Raw genomic sequence first — 21,469 nt, forward strand, 5'->3', positions numbered from 1 at the left:
TTTTCCCCTCTACACCAAACCTTGTTAACAAAAAAAAATAGCAGATCTACAAGCTCACTGCGAGGTGTTGTGAGCTTGTAGATCTGCTATTTTCGGCTAAAAGAATATGGGCACTATGGTTCAAGTGGTTAATATAAAAAAGGATAAAAAAGGAGTTTCTGTCACACAAAGATTTGGAGGACCCCCTGTAGTAACTCTGAGGACCCCCTAGGGGTCCCGGACCCCCTGTTGAAGACCCTTAAACTAGAGCACTAATACTCTACAATAACTCACTACACACTTTATCAGATACTGTATTAAGCTTTAATTTAATGTTTCACATTGCAAAGTGTTGTTAGCTTGAAAATGATTTATTGGTGACAAATGACAGGTCAAACTACAGTGTATAATTTAGGCTTTAACTTTTACATGTTCTCTTCTCTATGTGTCCATTTATTTTACTTCTAGACGTCAGAATCTGATCATCCAATCATAGTCTGGTTAGGGGAAAAAACGCGGCTTTCTCATTGGCTGTGCTGAACCGCATCAACCCTGCTGACAAGTGGTGTCAGGTAAATGTTTTGTTTAGAATCACACAAGTTCTGCTTCTGTTTAGGGTTAAATGGTAAATGGTGCATTTATATAGCGCTCTTATCCAAGGCGCTTTACATAGATTGTGCATTACATTCACCCATTCAAACACACATTCACACCGGTGGCCGAGGAAACCATGCAAGGCACCAACCTGCTCACTGGGAGCAGTTAGGGGTCTTGCTCAAGGACTCTTCAACATTAACTCAGGGGGAGCCCAGATTCGAACTGAGAACCCTTCGGGAACCCTTCGTGCTCTAATAACGGTTTCTCTTCCCCTGAGCTATGCCGCCCCTTAGAGTTAGGGTTTTAATCCACATGTAGATCCAGTAGATCCATGAGGAATGAATCTAAGTCACTGTTCAGGTTTAATCCACATGTCGATCCAGTAGATCCATGAGGAATGAATCTAAGTCACTGTTCCTGGTTTAATCCACATGGGAGTCTTCAATGTTTTCAGGCAAGGGACCCCTTAGTTGGAGTAATGTGTTTCAGACATTTAACCACTTGAACCGTCAAATACTTTAGTCTGCTCTTCTTTTCCCTCTACAAACCTCTTTGCCAAAAATAGTCGATCTACAAGCTTACAACACCAGGGACCCCCAGGGTTCCTCCAGTGGGTTCTAAATGGACCCTTACAGGTCCATGTGTTTCCATTTATTCATTCTCCAGAACCAACCGTCTCAGTTCAGTCAGTGTGTTGGTGTTTGCATGACTTTCATCATTGACTGATTATTGTTGTGATCAGTGAAGTGTAGTTACCCAATGTGGCCACAGGGTGGCATCTCAGTGCACCATCATGTAGCAAAAAAACATTATTTTTAGTTTGCCTGTTTGTGCATGTTTTTTTTTTGTTCTTCAAAATACAAAAAGCACATATACATAGCACATGTACACGCTTTTGATGTGCTGTGAGCTTGTACATCTGCTATTTGTGAAGAAGTATACAATAGGTTACAATTATTGTGGCTCTGTATTTGGCATAAAATGATGTTCTAAGCCATTGGTTCTCAAAGTGAGGTTTGGGGACCCCCAGGGGTCCTTGGGGGGGTTCCAGGGGGTCCCCAGGAAAAGTAGTCAACATAGCATCATAATCATTTGAACCACTTTATCCATTGGTAGGTTGCCTATTCAAAAATAACATGAGCTACAAGCTCACAGCTTGTACAGTACATGTTTGAAAATATTTGAAAAAAAAAACATATCGAAAATGTTTAGAATATTTAGAATAATTGTGAAAAGTGTTTAACACAAATGCTCTCTTCTAGGGGTCCCTGTTCAAAATCATTTTCAGATGGGGGTCCTCGGCCAAACATACATTTGGGGGTCCTTGGCATGAAAAGGTTAGAGAACCAAGGCTTAAAGGACATCCCTCATCTTACAGGATGTCATTTGTTTAAACTGTAGATGTGAGTGGACTAGGATTTTCTCACTCTTCTGCCAGTGATCAGTGATCACCCTTTTTAATTTGGGTTTAGCTTATGACTTTATATCAATTTCACCACTTTTGCAGTAAAATGTTTTCATACAAGAATCCATGTCATGCATGGGAGGCCTTAGAGAGAGTTGTGTTTGGTCCTGTGTTTCTGTGTGTTTGGTCCTGTGTTTCTGTGTGTTTGTCTCTGTGTGTTTGGTCTTGTCTTTCTGTGTGTTTGTCTCTGTGTGTTTGGTCCTGTCTTTCTGTGTGTTTGTCTCTGTGTGTTTGGTCTTGTCTTTCTGTGTGTTTGTCTCTGTGTGTTTGGTCCTGTCTTTCTGTGTGTTTGTCTCTGTGTGTTTGGTCCTGTCTTTCTGTGTGTTTGTCTCTGTGTGTTTGGTCCTGTCTTTCTGTGTGTTTGTCTCTGGTCTGTTGCTGTTGGACTGGTTTGACTCACAGAGAGAGATGGGTGCAGTCTGGCACCATGCCAAGAGCACTTGAGGACGTTTAGGTGTGTGTGTGTGTGTGTGTGTGTGTGTGTGTGTGTGTGTGTGTGTGTGTGTGTGTGTGTGTGTGTGTGTGTGTGTGTGTGTGTGTGTGTGTGAATGGGTGAATGTAATGCATGTGTGTCAGTGTGTGAATGGTAATGCACAATCTCTGCAAAGCACCTTGGATACACACTCACACACACACACACACACACACACACACACACACACACACACACACACACACACACACACACACACACACACACACACACACACACACACACACAGGGTGGGGATGGTGTTACGTTACAGCACACACTTGTGTTTGTCTTTCTCTCCTGATTTCGTCAAACTGGAGAAACTCCTGTTTAGTTTAAAGACATACCGTATCGTCTGTTCTGTTTTATACACTCCTGTATAGCTGCACTTGAACAACCGTTCCAGGCTGCCATATCCAGCCCAAGAAACCGTAGAAACAGGGGAAAAAATGTATCATACCTGTTGCTAAGGTATGGCAACATGACTGGTGCTTCACGCGTGTGCAAGACACCAGTCATGTTGCCATACCTTTTGATCCCATCCTATTCTACAGTACACATTAAGACATAATAAGACATAATAAGACAGAATAAAGCCATAATAAGAAATAATGTGTTGGTAATTAGAACTAATATTATTTTATAAGATAATAAAGCAGTCCCGGCAGTAGGACCGGCGGCTGCCGCACGGAACGGTAGGTAGGACCGGCATCGCTGGTAACAGCCGCTGCAGCCACCACCACACGGACGGGAAGTTTACCTCTACGGGACCTGCTGGTCCGTGCGGCGGGAATGCTGGTCCTATCGCCGGTGATGCAGTGCGACTGCTGGTCGAACTGCCAGTCGTGCGGCAGTGTCTGCCGCTGCAGTTCCGCGGCAGGTGCCGGTGCCAGAGAATGTATTTGCTCTTTCTACTATTCTGTCTTTGTTTCTGTCTAATAAAATATATTAGCTCTAATTACCACCACATTATTTCTTATTATGGCTTTACCCTTATACACTGCTCACCTGTGGGGCAGGTACAAGGCTAAATCCTTACAGCGACTGAATGTAGCCTACAATGATGCTCTGCGGCTGTTATTGCGTGTGCCTAGATGGCACAGCGCCAGCCAATTATTTGTTAGCCTGCGGTTACCTACTTTTAAAGCCCTTCTAAGAAACTTGATGTACAGATTCATGTGTCGGTTGAATGAATCTGAGAATGACATTCTAATGAAACTAACGGACCCTACTAAAAGCTCTCTTAGGTATAGCTCAAGTCTGTGGCGCCATTGGCGCAGAAGCCTTTTTGTTGCGCACTGACAGCATATGGTAGTTATGTGCCTTTTATGTATTTTATGTATTTTTGTATAATGTATTGTTGCTGTTGTTGTCATTGGTGTTTTTGATATGGACCCCCTGTGTGTTTCCTGAATAAAGATTATATATATTCTGTCTTATTATGTCTTAAAGTGTACTGTAAAATAGGATGGGACCAGCTTTTTCTGAACTGACTGATTCATTCAGACCAACACTCCATTATTCTGTATAAGAATTTGTCTTTAAAACATTGAAATGTAGACACCCCCCACCCATTCATTATGATTAGATCTAGTTGATCCTGCTGGGGAAATATTTAGCTCCACCCAGGTGACCTCTACACAGTTAGAGGGTCAGATAATTCATAGACATGGTGACACGTAACAGGGCTTGGAATGGAACCCTGAAACTTGCTTTGCAGGTTGGCTCTGTTTCTACCCATATATCACTGAGAGAGAACAAGCATGGTGTCTTATCTTACCAGTCACACAAGGTTAAACATTGACTGTGTGTGTGTGTGTGTGTGTGTGTGTGTGTGTGCGTGCGTGCGTGCGTGCGTGCGTGCGTGCGTGCGTGCGTGCGTGCGTGCGTGCGTGCGTGCGTGCGTGCGTGCGTGCGATATGGCTGCAGGTCAATGTACCACATTGTTTCATAATGGGGGCGGGGCAGTCCGTCCTCTAGGATTGAGAACAACACACAACTGTTAGTGAGTTGATACACCTTCACCAGAAAAGACTGGACTTTATTTAGTTTGATTCACCTGAAGAGTCTGGACTCCATTTAGTTTGATTCACCTGAAGAGAATGGACTCCATTTAGTTTGATTCACCTGAAGAGACTGGACTCCATTTAGTTTAATTCACCTGAAGAGTCTGGACTCCATTTAGTTTGATTCACCTGAAGAGACTGGACTCCATTTAGTTTGATTCACCTGAAAAGACTGGACTCCATTTAGTTTGATTCACCTGAAGAGTCTGGACTCCATTTAGTTTGATTCACCTGAAGATACTGGACTCCATTTAGTTTGATTCACCTGAAGATACTGGACTCCATTTAGTTTGATTCACCTGAAGAGTCTGATCCGTTTTACTTGGCAAAACAAAATGGAGTCCAAAGCGTAAAGATTGTTGCAGGGTAAGTGATTTTAATCACTACTGTGTTAAATGGATTTTTCACCCCCAGAATTATGTTTTTTCCTATCCATTCCTCACCCCATGGAGAATGTATTCATGGACATTTGTCTTTGTTTGTTTTTATCGCATTCCAGCGACAATAATTTGAGGAGGCTCTTTGTGTCTCTATAGGGAACAAATCAGACTCTTTGCAGGCTCTTTGTGTCTCTATAGGGAACAAAGCAGACTCTTTGCAGGCTCTTTGTGTCTCCATAGGGAACAAAGCAGGCTCTTTGTGTCTCCATAGGGAACAAAGCAGGCTCTTTGTGTCTCAATAGGGAACAAAGCAGGTTATTTGTGTCTCCATAGGGAACAAAGCAGGCTCTTTGTGTCTCCATAGGGAACAAAGCACTCTTTGTGTCTCCATAGGGAACAAAGCAGGCTCTTTGTGTCTCCATAGGGAACAAAGCAGGCTCTTTGTGTCTCCATAGAGAACAAAGCAGGCTCTTTGTTTCTCCATAGGGAACAAAGCAGGCTCTTTCTGTCTCCATAGAGAACAAAGCAGGCTCTTTGTGTCTCCATAGGGAACAAAGCAGGCTCTTTGTGTCTCCATAGGGAACAAAGCAGGCTCTTTGTGTCTCCATAGGGAACAAAGCAGACCCTTTGTGTCTCCATAGGGAACAAAGCAGACCCTTTGTTTCTCCATAGGGAACAAAGCAGACCCTTTGTTTCTCCATAGGGAACAAAGCAGGCTCTTTGTGTCTCCATAGGGAACAAAGCAGGCTCTTTGTGTCTCCATAGGGAACAAAGCAGACCCTTTGTGTCTCCATAGGGAACAAAGCAGGCCTTTGTTTCTCCATAGGGAACAAAGCAGGCTCTTTGTGTCTCCATAGGGAACAAAGCAGGCTCTTTGTGTCTCCATAGGGAACAAAGCAGGCTCTTTGTGTCTCCATAGGGAACAAAGCAGGCTCTTTGTGTCTCCTCTTTGTGTCTCCATAGGGAACAAAGCAGGCTCTTTGTGTCTCCTCTTTGTGTCTCCATAGGGAACAAAGCAGACTCTTTGTGTCTCCATAGGGAACCACTGCTGGTCATCAAATTATTGGCCTAGGAATGTTAACACCATCTGAGACCCTATTCTGGAGGGGAAACGTGTGGTGTTGTGACTGGGCTCTATTATGATCCAGGTCTTATGCCTTATGCCTTAACTTCTTTGCCTTTTTTTTTTTTACTATATAGACATTTTTTTAATATTTCAAATAGCTGATCTGCAAGCTCATAACGTGCAGATGTAGATCAGCATTTGAAGTATTTAAAAATGTTTTTTAAAATAGTAGAAAAAGGCAAAGAAGTTAAGGCATAAGGCATAAGACCTGGATCATAATAGAGCCCCATGATGAGCTTTTAGATCTGCTATATATATTTGGTGTAGAGGGGAAACACGTAGTGCAGAGTCAGGTCTGTGTGTTTTTTCTGTCTTTAATAATAGTTTTCATTGTAGACAGGAAAGAGTTAATATTAATATAATAATATTAATAATAGTTTTCAGTGTAGACAGGAAAGAGTTAATATTAATATAATAATATTAATAATAGTTCAGTAAAGATAGACAGGAAAGAGGGAGAATGAGAGACGAGGAGAGACAAAGGTTGTCTGGAACGGGACTCGAACCTGCAACACACTGTCAGGCTACATTAGAGCCTAGGTGACCCGGACCGCTAGGTCAGTATTTTGTTTTTGTCGCATTCTGAATGCAATGATTTGAGGAGACTCTTTGTAGACACAAATGCATTTGGGTCTCCATCCGGAATCAATGGGATTACATTTAGTATAATCTAATTATTGGCTTAGGAATGTGACAAAAACTAAAACATATTATTGAACTCAAGTCTCCATGGGTAATCGATAGGGGGAAAAAATCATGTTAGGGTTGAAATACTCCTTTAAGGTTAGGTTTAGGCATAGTTGTAAAAAGGAGAACTGTCAAAATGTTAAAATAATATATATAATAATTGTATCTAATAATAATTGAGTGTGTGGCCACAGCATGCACACTGACTGCACACAGAGAAAGACAGTTATACGTTGAATGTGTTTTGCTCTGTGTATGTTAGTGACACCCGACACCGTTGTTTCAGCTGCAGACAGAGGAGAGGCAGGAAAAGACTGCTCTCCTCTCTTCCTTAAAGTTCCCTCCATGAGCTTCTCTTGAAAGAAACATTTAAGAAACTGTAATAATTATGACAACAGTGAAAATGTAATGTAATATTTGTCCGTCTGTAATGTAAAGGAGCTGTAAGCAGCTTCTCTGTTCTCTGCTGCTCTCTGTCACTCACTGGTTTCACTCCAGACTCACTGCCTGCTCTCTTCACTCGTCTGTCTATGACCACAACATTTAGTTGAGTTAGCTCCGCCCCGGTCGATCTGCAAGCCCACAACGCACCGCTGATATAACGTGGTGTGGACTTGTAGGTTAGCTTTTTTGTCCCTGCACAAGGCCATTGTACGTTGAAGCAAATATAGCAGGCACTAGCAAGCAGACCCTATGACATGAAAGCAGCACTGCTCTGTGTGTAGCAGGTTTAGGTTAGCCTTGTAAACTGACTCCTCCCATCTACGAGGCTAGGTGTAGGTGTGGCTGTGAGGAATGACAGGGAAGTGATCTGACAGAGTGACCGTCAATCAACAACAGCCGTGGTGGACTGGAGGAGCACAGAATGAGTTCCTAGACTGCGGGTGTGTTTCTGTAGTCTGGGATCACTTCACGTTTCAGGCTTGTAACCGGTCTGGAGCGGAAACCACAACACGTCATGTTTAGTACTCAAAGGAATACAATTTGCCGGAAAGATCAAACCGGATTCAGTTTTAACCCAAAATATTCCCCTGCGCTCAAGGACATACTTTTAGGGCCTACCTATAAACTCCTTGATGCGGAGTAGTTTTGCTTTTGAAAAAATCGTTTGGTATATGCATCTTTTAGTCCAACTGTTAGCGACTGGCAAGACTACACTAGGCTACTCCAGCATTTTAATAGGGATTAGGGAAACAAACGGAGGGAACCAAATCAAAGCGACGCCGCTTCTTCTATTGGTTTCCGCGCTTAAGGCGGAAACCAAGCGGCCTGTTGTGAACGAACACCAGGCTTTTTCTAAGAAAGCCTGGTGGGCGAGGTTAGTGTTTCTGTGGTGTGAATGCAGGTTCACCTCATGATGAGCAATGGCTTTCTGTGGTGTGAATGCAGGTTCACCCCAGGGACGTGCTGGCCATTGGGAAAAGCGGGACAACTCCCGAACGGCCGGTTCATTCCCGGCCGGTCCAGGCCGGCCATTAGGAAAAAAATAAAAATAAAATGTCGGCCTTTGTACCATTTTGGGGGCTGGGCGGCCAACAAAGTAAATCGTCACTGTCTGGCAGAACCTTGTATCTCCAAGTTTTACATTTGTACATTTTTTCGCAAAGTGAAGCCCTGCTTCATCATACAAGGCCGTTGCACAAAAGTAGTGAAAACAGCAGATCTACAAGCACACAACGCCTCGGTCCAGGCCGGCCATTAGGAAAAAAATAAAAATAAAATGTCGGCCTTTGTACCATTTTGGGGGCTGGGCGGCCAACAAAGTAAATCGTCACTGTCTGGCAGAACCTTGTATCTCCAAGTTTTACATTTGTACATTTTTTCGCAAAGTGAAGCCCTGCTTCATCATACAAGGCCGTTGCACAAAAGTAGTGAAAACAGCAGATCTACAAGCACACAACGCCTCGCACCGCGAGGCGTTGTGTGCTTGTAGATCGGCTGTTTTCACTAGTTTAAATCATTTTTAAAATGATAAATACAAAACAAACGGTTTTGGACATACAAGGTTTCCACCCGACAACGTCAAAATATAACTTATGTAATTGGCCCACTGGCTTGTCACTTGTGATGATCTGAAATGGCAAATCTTTGAGTAGCAGCAGAGCTATAGAGATCTCTCGCTCTATAGCGCGCAATGAGGGCCTCTACAACTCTTTTTCCCGGGCTGAATCAAGGGCGTCCCTTGTTCACCCTCATGATGAGCAATGGCTTTCTTTACTTTACTTTATGTGTTTATTTAGACGGGACAATGCATATTAATGAACACTACATAAATGCAATGTAAATACACCGGAATTAGCAAGAATGCTAAATTTCATCCGTAGTCCCCACATGAAGACAAAACAATACATACCAACAAACAGTAACCCTACATTAGGAGAGGGCATTTAAAACATACAAGTTCCTCCTGTAAACAAGAAACAACACAATCATATTACCAACAAAACCCTACATTAGAAAAAAAATCAAACCTCGGTTCGAAGTAGAGCGGTGAATCTGAGCAGCTATACCCTGTGTGTGTGTGTGTGTGTGTGTGTGTGTGTGTGTGTGTGTGTGTGTGTGTGTGTGTGTGTGTGTGTGTGTGTGTGTGTGTGTGTGTGTGTGTGTCTAGTCTGCACAATAGTGCCCTAGAAGCGCTATGTGTTCTAGATTTGTTGATTATATGTGTTCTAGGTCTATGTTTTTGATTGTGTTTTAGATCTGTTTTTAATTCTATGTGTTCTAGATCTATGTTTTTGATTCTATATATTCTACATCTCTTTTTGATTATATGTGTTCTAGGTCTATGTTTTTGATTCTATGTGTTCTAGATCTATGTTTTTGATTCTGTGTGTTCTAGGTCTATGTTTTTTGATTCTATGTGTTCTAGATCTATGTTTTTGATTCTATGTGTTCTAGATCTATGTTTTTGATTCTATGTGTTCTAGATATGTTTTTGATTCTGTGTTCTAGATCTATGTTTTTGGTTCTATGTGTTCTAGATCTATGTTTTTGGTTCTATGTGTTCTAGATCTATGTTTTTACATTCTGTGTGTTCTAGATCTGTGTGCGTGTGTGCGTGTGTGTGTGTGTGTGTGTGTGTGTGCGCGCGCGGGTGTGTGTGTGTGTGTGTGTGTGTGTGTGTGTGTGTGTGTGTGTGTGTGTGTGTGTGTGTGTGTGTGTGTGTGTGTGTGCCTGCAAAACAGCGCCCTTCCTTTAACTTGTGTGTTGTGTGTGGCCTCAAGGTATTGCCAGGCTACGGACATAGCCAGCCACATAGCCACAGACATACCTGTCTATTGGGAGCACTTTCACCGCTCCAAAAAGAAAAAGAAAAATCAGATGACAATGGATTCACAAAGTCATGTCAATTCCAAAATGTTGACTGTCACTACAAAAATCCAGTGTTATTTTATCTATGGTTTTGATTGATTGAAGAATTTATTAGCAGTTTGCAATAGAAAAAAAAGTACAGTTTCATGACAGAACAAATCACTGGTACAAGGTCAACTACGTGAAAGAAGACCCTAGTATGCTTTACGGCTTATTTACACAGGAACCACTTTATGTATCTCATATAACATTGAAAGACAGACGGATAGAACATAGTACTTTGCATAGGATAACATCAATTACTAAAGCAGAAAAGAAACTAATATATATATAAAAAACAGGGCAATAAAAACAACAGATAGGTTTAGTCTATTTAGGCCTGAGGGTGACTTTTCAGACCAATCTTGAAGGAGGCGAGGGATTTGCTCTCCTTTAAGTGTAGGTGTAGTGTATCTTGTACACCAGGCCCATTGCAAGATGCTGTACTCTGTCATTAGTTTATTATTATATGGTATTCATAATCATAAAGCTTTGATGTGCCAAATCTCCCTGCCTCCCTCCCTCTCTCTACTTTACTGTAAACCACGTGTCTTATGCAGCAGTTGAGTTGGCCACTGGCCATGAGAGAGAGAGAGAGAGAGAGAGAGAGAGAGAGACAATAAGATTAGAATATAGACTGGATATGAACAACATCTATCTAAGCACTCACCTCCCCTTTCCACTGTAAACATCAGCTTCTTCTGTTTATTTTATTGGTGTCAGGCAAATTCGCCTAAAACTATTGGTGTGATTACTATGGAGTTCATAGGTCAGTGTGTTTACCAGACCTACTAATGGTCACGGTTTGACAGGTGACACCACTGTCAATTTAAATTACAAAGGGCTGTAAAAAGTCTGTCTGTCTGTCTGTCTGTCTGTCTGTCTGTCTGTCTGTCTGTCTGTCTGTCTGTCTGTCTGTCTGTCTGTCTGTCTGTTGTGTTAATAGGTACTATTGTGCAAATTGTATTTCAGCTTGTGTTCATGCAGGGTGAACCCTGTCCTCACGTCAGTCAGCCCAATGATCTTCTATTGTGTGTTTAAACACTGACTACAGTCATAGCATAGGCTACTCATAACATAATAACTTGGAGTTGGAATGAGACATGGTGGGACTTGCCCAACTCGTTCCCTGACTATTATGTGTTCACCTGTGTATGACGATATCATCTAACTGACTGTAGCCCTAGAGCTGTAGAGGCGGGTCAAAGTCACATTATAAAGGAAATTAAAGTGCGCAGCTCGGGAACCATTTTGAGACACGACAACAACTGTGAACTTGACAGTCTGTGCGGATGACAAAACAAAACAGAATGGACCAAACTTAACCAACTTTACGTAAAGTAAGTGTTGTTGTTTTAATATTCACTACTAGAACCACTTGGTTCTCACAGGAACAGTTTATAGGCTACTTTATGCTTCTGGTTTCTACTAAAGCTACCACTCCCTGTTGTCTAGTCTGCCTGTCTGTACTTGTTCTCTGTGGTTAATCTGGTTATGAATCTTATGATTGATGTCACCAGCAAAATAATTATTTAGACAGAGCAGAACATTATTACATAATTATGTTATTATTTAACCCTATAAGTGACGCATGCATTTGGTACAATTATTTATGACATTTTATGACGGTAAAACTGCGTCAGCTTTGCACTTTCCCACTCGGCTGAAACCTTTGGTTTTCATTGTGAGTTAACAGTGTCATCCGGTCTGGAGCCCGCCTACTGTATCCTGTTATTTGCGCGCACACACACGAACACACTGCTAGCGGAATGGAGCACACATGCAAACACGGAGCGTTTCCGTTGCAGACCAGATGTGCAATTCATGCAGAAAGACTTGATCCCAGTTTCTATGGTCTACTACTCTGCTTGAATATAAGAGGAGGCTGCCTATGTCTGCCTATGCCTATGACTCTTTTCAGACTCTACCTAAACCCATAGCACTACTGAAACACTCAATGACCATACATGAAGCTAGTCAGCATTTGTTTTTAGGTTTTTTAGAATCCTTTTTTCTTTACTGATTATAGTGATGTATTATCTGCTTATTGTAAGTCGCTTTGGATTAAAAGCGTCTGCTAAATGCCTAAACTGTAAACTATGTGAGGGAGAAGTTGTTTTAAGGGTGTGGTGTGGTTTGGTTGGTTTCCTTTTGAGTATTTAGTGTTTGTGAATGTAGTAAGCAATGTTACAATTAACAGTTTTAGAATCAAAATAATTGTAATCCAATCAAGAAAAATATGTACTGTATATTTTAAATATTTTAATACAAAGGAACTGTTGAGCTAGCTGACATGTCAAAGCTGCCAGCAGTCCATGACTTGGTTTAGTGAATGAAACATTATTTTAACCAGGGTAAAGTATGTTAATCAATAGTATTATTAACATGATATTCAAAGGTCTACCTTGTTCTGTTGGAACATGAGCGTCTCCCTGTTCTTCTATTGTGATATTTCAATTCTGTGGTGCAGTAGGACACCTGTTGGTTGACAAGAGCTACTGCATGCATCTTCATCTACTGTAGTCTCATCATTATGATGGTGATATTGTTGTTCATCTACTGTAGTCTCAGCATTATGATGGTGATATTGTTGCCTCATAGCAGCTCACAGTTAATATTTCAACGTATCATCCTATGTCAATGTCATATTAATAATACAGAATGAGATTGAAATATTACTGACACTGTTCTAGAAGTGTGTGTGTGTGTGTGTGTGTGTGTGTGTGTGTGTGTGTGTGTGTGTGTGTGTGTTTTGTACATTCATTCATTAATCATTTACTATCTTCTGCTAACCTTGACAGGTTAAATAAAGACCAAAGATGAGTGAGCGTGTGGAGAGAGAGGAGGAGGAGGAGGGAAGAGACAAACATCTCATCCACAGAGCAGAGTCTCCAACAGCCAGCTGTGGGTCTAAAGATGAACCTGGACCTCCACGCTTAAAGTAAGACAATCCTCCTGTACCATATACACACACTGGCAGTGGTGTAAAGTAACTAAGTACATGTACTTAAGTACATTTTTTAGGTATTTGTACTTTATGGGTATTTCCAATTTACTGTACTTTTACTTCTACTCCTCTACATCTCGGATCCAAATATTGTACTTTTACTCCACTAGGCCTACAATTATTTGACAACTTTAGTTATGGCTTTTTAAGAAAGTCCAAAGCAAAGCCCATAGACCTTATTCACACTGCGGCCATCTTGTGGCCGCAGTAATATGAGTTATCAAAATATGAGTTTGTTCAACCAATGTCTTTTGACCAAATTGACAAATGGGCAGATGACAACATCAACATCCCCTAAAGCAGAGGTGGGCAACTTTGATGATGGCGAGGGCCACTATATTTCCACCTTCACTCCAGAGGGCCACATTGCATATTGCTACGTCCTACTTTGTCATATCTCATACAAAAGTAGCAAAAATAGCAGATCGGCTATTTTTGCCTATTTTGAACTGGAATCCTGAATTATTTTTTGTTATTTTTTAATCGGAATCCTGAAATGTAACATTTTGATTCAATTTCAACATACTCATGTTAACTTTATGAACCTAAATACAAATACATTGGACATAAAAAAATACATTTTAATACTACTATACTAGTCATTAAGCTACTAATATAGACTGACGGAATTAAAGCAGGTCATGTTTAGAATTATTACAGCTGAAATCAATACTATATCAGTATTCCAGTATTAACCTGAGGGCCGCATTAAGTGAAGGTGAGGGCCGCATGTGGCCCCCGGGCCGCCAGTTGCCCATGTATGCCCTAAAGGATTCAAAAGAATCCACAATATTCATGGCAGTTAGGTTGCAATTTTACTCTGTGCAAAGACTTGCTACAGTATCTGTGAAGACTACTGCTTACTCTGCCATCATATTGACTTACTGTATCGTGATTTTTGCATATTAATCAGGGGGGGGGGGGGGGGGGGGGGGGATGGGAAATGATCTGAACTTTCCTCCACTTGGAGACATCATCTGCTCCAGTGCCTGACATTATCATTCAGGTCCAGTCTATGTGTTCATTCACATGATCATTGTATGAATATTGTTGTGATTCCAGAAGTCTTCACCACAGAGCAGAGTCTCCAACACCCAGCTGTGTGTCTATGAAGAGTGACGCGTCTATGGGAATGCCTCCTCACTTCAGTGAACCTGGACCTCCACACTCACAGTATGTCAATCCTCCTGAGCTTCTTAAACTGTTTTTAGTGATATTTTATCAGAGAACAAGAACACGATTCGTGGGCAGAATCTCCACTTTTGTCAACAAAAGTGCCCTCCTCATGGTACTCCAAAATCACTAAAGACTAAGCTCCAAACCTCCCAAAACAAACTGATTCGGCTACTTCTCGACCTGGGGCCCATGACCCATGTTTCTCCCACACATTTTGCTAGCCTAAGATGGCTCTGCGTTGAAGACAGAAATGGGAGTGACTTTAAAAAATAGTCAACTCAAATCTGCCCTCCATCCCCTCAGTACCCGCATATCTGACCAAACATCTCCAAAACGTTATTGACACCCACAACCACTACACCAGAGGGAGCGCGCACAATGATCTGATAACACAAACCCATAAGCCAAATATGGGTAAATTCTCCTTCTACAACACTGCCACCCAGGTGTGCAATTCCTTGACTACCTCCCTTAAAACATGTATCTCGCTGGCATCCTTCCAAACTGCCCTGAAAACTCACCTTTCAGGAGGCCAGAGAAGGAGGTAGTTATCACTTCTCCCATAGACAGGTGAAAACTCACCTTTCAGGAGGCCAGAGAAGGAGGTAGTTGTCACTTCTCCCATAGACAGGTGAAAACTCACCTTTCAGGAGACCAGAGAAGGAGGTAGTTATCACTTCTCCCATAGACAGGTGAAAACTCACCTTTCAGGAGGCCAGAGAAGGAGGTAGTTATCACTTCTCCCATAGACAGGTGAAAACTCACCTTTCAGGAGGCCAGAGAAGGAGGTAGTTGTCACTTCTCCCATAGACAGGCCAGAAGTGAGCACCCCCACCTTTACCTTAGCCTCACCCCCTTGTTACCCCAATCCTGTACATATAGTGTTTTATAACTGTGATATTATTGAATGTTTTCTTTGCTTGCTATTCATTATGTCCTGTCCATGAATTAAATACTGAGGGCTTTCATCCTAAAAAAGACCAAACAGACTCTTTCATTCACATGATCATTGTATGAATATTGTTGTGATTCCAGAAGTGTTGACCACAGAGCAGAGTCTCCAACACCCAGCTGTGTGTCTATGAAGAGTGACACGTCTATGGGAATGCCTCCTCACTTCAGTGAACCTGGACCTCCACACACACAGTATGTCAATCCTCCTGAGCTTCTTGAACTGTAGCTTACTGTATGTGGGAGCCGCGGGTGAAGAGAAACACTCCCATTTCTAGTGATAGTTTATCAGAGAACAAGAACACGATTCCTGGGTAGAATCTCCACTTTTGTCAACAAAAGTGCCCTCCTCTTGGTACTCAACAACAACATAAAGAAATCACTAAAGACTAAGCTCCAAACCTCCCAAAACAAACTGATTCGGCTACTTCTCGACCTGGGGCCCATGACCCATGTTTCTCCCACACATTTTGCTAGCCTAAGATGGCTCTGTGTTGAAGACAGAGTTAAACAACTAAAAATAGGAGTGACTTTAAAAAATAGTCAACGCAAATCTGCCCTCCATCCCCTAAATACCCGCATATCTGACCAACATCTCCAAAAAGTTAGCGAGACCCACAACACCAGAGGGAGCGCACACAATGATCTGATAACACAAACCCATAAGACAAATATGGGTAAATTAAATTCTCCTTCTACAACACTGCCACCCAGGTGTGAAATTCCTTGACTACCTCCCTTAAAACACGTATAGCTCGCTGGCATCCTTCAAAACTGCCCTGAAAACTCACTTTCGGGAGGCCAGAGAAGGACGTAGTTGCGACCGTAGGTCGCATTTACTACCAAAACCTCCACCGGCTGTCTGTCCGTCCGTCCGTCTGTCTGTCTGTCTGTGAGTCAGTCACACTTTTGCCCTGCTCATATCTCCACAACCGTTGCCCCCATCCATGCCAAATTTTGCACACACACTCCTTACCTGCCAAACTACAACCTCCAAGGACCCCCGGAGCTCCAGGGACCCCCAGGTCCCTGGGGGACCCCCAGCTGTAAAAGAATGTCCCTCCGTGAGTCAGACGTCACACGTCACACTTTTGCCCTGCTCATATCTCCACAACCGTTGCACCCATCCATGTCACATTTTGCACACACACTCCTTACCTGGCAAACTACAACCTCCAAGGACCCCCGGAGCTCCAGGGACCCCCAGGTCCCTCGGGGACCCCCAGGTGTAAAAAATGACCAAATGTGCAAAAATGACCAAATGACCACCCCAACGGGGCTGCTCACGGGGAATTCCTGGGGACCACCCACTCCTGGTGCTCCAGAACGGATGCAAAAGTGGTGGCGCCCCAGTGGAGGACCCCCTCCACTGCAGCTCACATAAATGCCGTAACTCCGGCTAGGAGCGTCCGGGAGAGCCGGGGCCGGTACCTATTTGTCCGCCAAGGCAATGCGGAGACCCCACCCCTCATTTCTCACATGCCCCTCTTCTAGCGCCACCTTCAGGCCGATTTTTAAAACACATTTTTGGACACTGCTCCTACAGTTTTTGCCCTAAAATCACGCAAATCGCTACACAGTATGTCTACACTCATCCCATCAACATGAATCTGTCCCATATAGCGCCACCTTCAGGCCGATTTTTAAAAACACATTTTTGGACACTGCTCCTACAGATTTTGCCCTAAAATCACGCAAATCACTACACAGCATGTCTACACTCATCTCATCAACATGGATCAGGAAGATTTTGGAAAAACACATTTTTGCCCTATTTGTGGAGATAAGCGACCTACGGTCGCTTATCTCCAGATTAGGGAGTCTTACTGGTTATAACTTCTCCCATAGACAGGTGAAAACTCACCTTTCAGGAGGCCAGAGAAGGAGGTAGTTGTCACTTCTCCCATAGACAGGCCAGAAGTGAGCACCCCAACCTTTACCTTAGCCCCACCCCTTTGTTTCCACAATCCTGTACATATAGTGTTTTATAACTGTGATATTATTGAATGTTTTCTTTGCTTGCTATTCATTATGTCCGTGAATTAAATACTGAGGGCTTTCATCCTAAAAAAATACTGTAAAAGTTTGAGATGTTCCTTTTAGGCAGGGTGTTTAACTGTACTTGTACTGTACTACATTTATATTGTATTGACTATACTTTTACCGTTCTCCATTTTGTCTAATAAAATAATCAATCACAATGTTTTTCCTATTACTTCAACATGGAGTTTTACTCTCTTGTAAAATGCAATGTAACAATACAGAATCTATAACAAACAGACTCTTTCATTCACATGATCATTGTATGAATATTGTTGTGATTCCAGAAGTCTTCACCACAGAGCAGAGTCTCCACCCAGCTGTGTGTCTATGAAGAGTGACTGGTCTATGATAATACCTCCTGTCTTCAGTGAACCTGGACCTCCACACACACAGTATGTCAATCCTCCTGAGGTTCTTAAACTGTAGCTTACTGTATGTGGGAGCCGCGGGTGAAGAGAAACACTCCCATTTCTAGTGATATTTTATCAGAGAACAAGAACAAGATTCCTGGGCAGAATCCCATAGGCAGGTGAAAACTCACCTTTCAGGAGGCCAGAGAAGGAGGTAGTTGTCACTTCTCCCACAGACAGGCCAGAAGTGAGCACCCCCACCTTTACCTTAGCCCCACCCCTTGTTTCCCCAATCCTGTACATATAGTGTTTTATAACTGTGATATTATTGAATGTTTTCTTTGCTTGCTATTCATTATGTCCATGAATTAAATACTGAGGGCTTTCATCCTAAAAATTACTGTAAAAGGTCTTATTTGAGATGTTCCTTTTAGGCAGGGTGTTTAACTGTACTTGTACTACATTTATATTGTATTGACTATACTTTTACTGTTCTCCATTTTTGTCTAATAAAATAATCAATCACAATGTCTTTCCTATTACTTCAACATGGAGTTTTACTCTCTTGTAAAATACAATGTAACAATACAGAATCTATAACAGACTCTTTCATTCACATGATCATTGTATGAATATTGTTGTGATTCCAGAAGTGTTGACCACAGAGCAGAGTCTCCAACACCCAGCTGTATGTCTATGAAGAGTGACGCGTCTATGGGAATGCCTCCTCTCTTCAGTGAACCTGGACCTCCACACACACAGTATGTCAATCCTCATGAGCTTCTTAACATGTTAACACGTTCAGAGCAATGAATGTGTTGAGCAAAACTACTCTGCCTGCTCATAAACTACTGTAGTTTACCATGACTCTGTGGGAGTTTAAAGTGAGAGCAAGAGAGGAAACCTCAACCATCTTTAGTATAGAGAGGAGCTGGTAGTTTACATACATACCTGTCATAAGTGGTTTCCAACCTTTAAGCCCAAGACCCAAAAGAGAAATTAGACGTTTGCCCGGGAGTCCAGGACCAAACTAGTGAAAATAGCAGAAAGCTCAAAATGTGTCGCTTTGTGCCACGTTGCGAGCTTGTAGATGAAGACATCTCTGAATAAATAAATAAAGATACTGCTGTGACCACAGTAACTACTACTTTATACTAATGATAATACAAATAATCTTTATTGTCCCCGAAGTGAAATTTGTCGCTGTCTTTAAAAAAAAAAAAAAAAAAACACATAACACAACACAAACATATCACAAGACAGAACATCAGGTCTCCACTGTACACAGAAAACCATCCTATCGACAGGGGCGAAGCAGTTTGTTTAGTGCAGCGATGGCTGAGGAAACAAAACTAATGATGAACCAACCTTGTACCACTTCAGGGTTCTGTATCTTCACCCTGATGGCATGAGGTGGAAGTAGAGATAGAGAGGATGATCAGTGTTATTGATATAGTTATTGATACAGAGGATGATCAGTGTTGTTGATATAGTTATTGATACAGAGGATGATCAGTGTTATTGATATAGTTATTGATACAGAGGATGATCAGTGTTGTTGATATAGTTATTGATACAGAGAATGATCAGTGTTATTGATATAGTTATTGATACAGAGGATGATCAGTGTTATTGATATAGTTATTGATACAGAGGATGATCAGTGTTATTGATATAGTTATTGATACAGAGGATGATCAGTGTTATTGATATAGTTATTGATACAGAGGATGATCAGTGTCATTTATTATTGAGTGCTAAGCGTGTGATGGCCTTATTGTTCATACTTCTCTACTGTCCAAAAACACAAAATGACAAGAATTGGGCAGAATTCCAACAATAAGCAATGGAGATTAATGTTATAACTAACAGTTACAGATCAATAAACAAAAAGATAAATGTCTAAACCAGTCAAACAAAAAGTGCACAATAATATAAGGACATGACAGAGTGGACCCTGTTATTGTATATTTATACCAACTCCAAACAGTACAGAAACATCCATCAATCAGTGAAGAATGATTATGATAATGATTGTATTTATAAAGCATATTTCCAGACATCACAAAGTGCTTTACAGAGCAGGGTAAAAGAACAACATGATATGTATTTATTGACAATCTACAACAAACGATCAGTGAATAAAAAGTAGGCACACATTTTAAAATAGACACATGCAGATATATATATATATATAAAAATGGCAGGAACAATTTTAGAAAAGGTTTGAACATAGAGGTGGGTTTTTAAAAGGGCTTTGAAAGATGACACTGAATTCACACGTCGTAGGTCAACAGGTAGGGAGTTCCACAGCTGAGGGGCCCAGACTGTGAAAGCCCTGCCACCCTTTGAGACAAGCTGTGCTGTGAGCAGGGGTGTTGCACCACATCCTGGGCCCTGGGTTCAAGCATTCACTGTGGGCCCCCCATGAATGTTCTTCAGGGGAGGGGGTTTAACCCATTTAGACTGGGAACGCATTATTACACGTTATGTTGTGCTATTGACTGTTGAAAAATAGCAGATACTGTATACAAGCTCAAGTGCAGCACAGAGTGCCGTGCTGCAAGCTTGTAGAACTTCTATTTTCTTCTAATCATGAACATTTGTGCAAGTCTGTCAATAGTTTCTTTAAAACCTATGTTTCTGTCAGCGGTGCTCAAACTGTTTCATGTGAAGGACCCCCAAAATGATATGTATTTGGCCATGGACCACCCATCTAAAAATATTTAGCAAACAAAGCTACATTTTATTTCAAATGTTCGCTTAAAAATACTTACAGTATATTCAAAGATTTGCACACATGTTCACAACTTTTCAAAAATAGCAGATCTACAAGCTCGCAGCGCGGCACTTGGTGCCTCGCTGTGAGCTTGTATATCTGCTATTTTTCAATAGCTAAAGTATAAAATAATGAAGGCCCCTCCACCTTGGGCCCTGGTAACTCAGTCCCACTACGGAGAGCAGCTAAGATGGGGCATATAGTCCTAATAAAGTTCTTCATCTCCACAGAGAGAGGAAGAGGACTGAGCAGACGTCCAGATGTTCAGGAGAGACATTCACAACCACACCTGGACTGAAGACATCCACTCAGACCAACAGTGGACACAGTAAGACTGGACACAATTTACAATATTTAAATAGCAACAAATACAAATAAATAAAATAAACATTGTCAAATATCAACTCTGTACCAAAACAATTCAGATAAATATCTTTATTATCTCACAAGGGAACATCAATCGCCCAATTCAACATTATTATTGCGACCGTCAGGTCGCAGTTACTATCAAAACTCCACCGGCTGTCAGTCTTTCTGTCTGTCAGGCTGTAACGTCATGTCACACTTTTGCCACTTTTGATTTCTCACATGACCCTCTTCTAGTGCCACCATCAGGACGATTTTTGCAAAACATTTTTTTTAACACTGCTCCTACAGATTCTGCCCTAAATTCACGCAAAACGGCGGGTACACAGTATCTCTAAAGTCATGTCATCAACAAGGATCTGTCCCATTTCCCATATTCCCTCCTGATTGGCTACGATTGCCTTCTAAAGTTTGTGTATGCGACCTGACGGTCACTTATCTCCCGATTAGGGAGTCTTACTTGTTTTATATTGGTTATTGTTCCCTAATGTATGATATTTAACACATTAATAATGTGTTTAAACAGTTGTAAGAATGTAAAGTTATAAATGAAGCTGAATGTTTAAAATGTCTTCATTGTCTTCTCATAGCAGGTGTCAGTGTGCAGGAGGATTTAAAGGTTTATAAGATCACTTTGAACAGTCTGGATCGTGTGACAGACATCACTGAAGTGC

General features: G+C 41.7%; 1 protein-coding gene across 1 annotated transcript in view; it reads left to right on the top strand.

Moving 5' to 3' along the window:
* Positions 1–21,469, top strand: part of LOC308289853 (uncharacterized protein) — a gene marked incomplete at both ends in the record, with an annotated part of 100,147 nt that overhangs the window by 32,758 nt on the left and 45,920 nt on the right. The window lies entirely within an intron of this gene.

Source organism: Nannobrachium achirus (genome assembly GCF_963921795.1).
Source record: "Nannobrachium achirus genome assembly, chromosome: 1".
NCBI lineage: Eukaryota > Metazoa > Chordata > Actinopteri > Myctophiformes > Myctophidae > Nannobrachium > Nannobrachium achirus.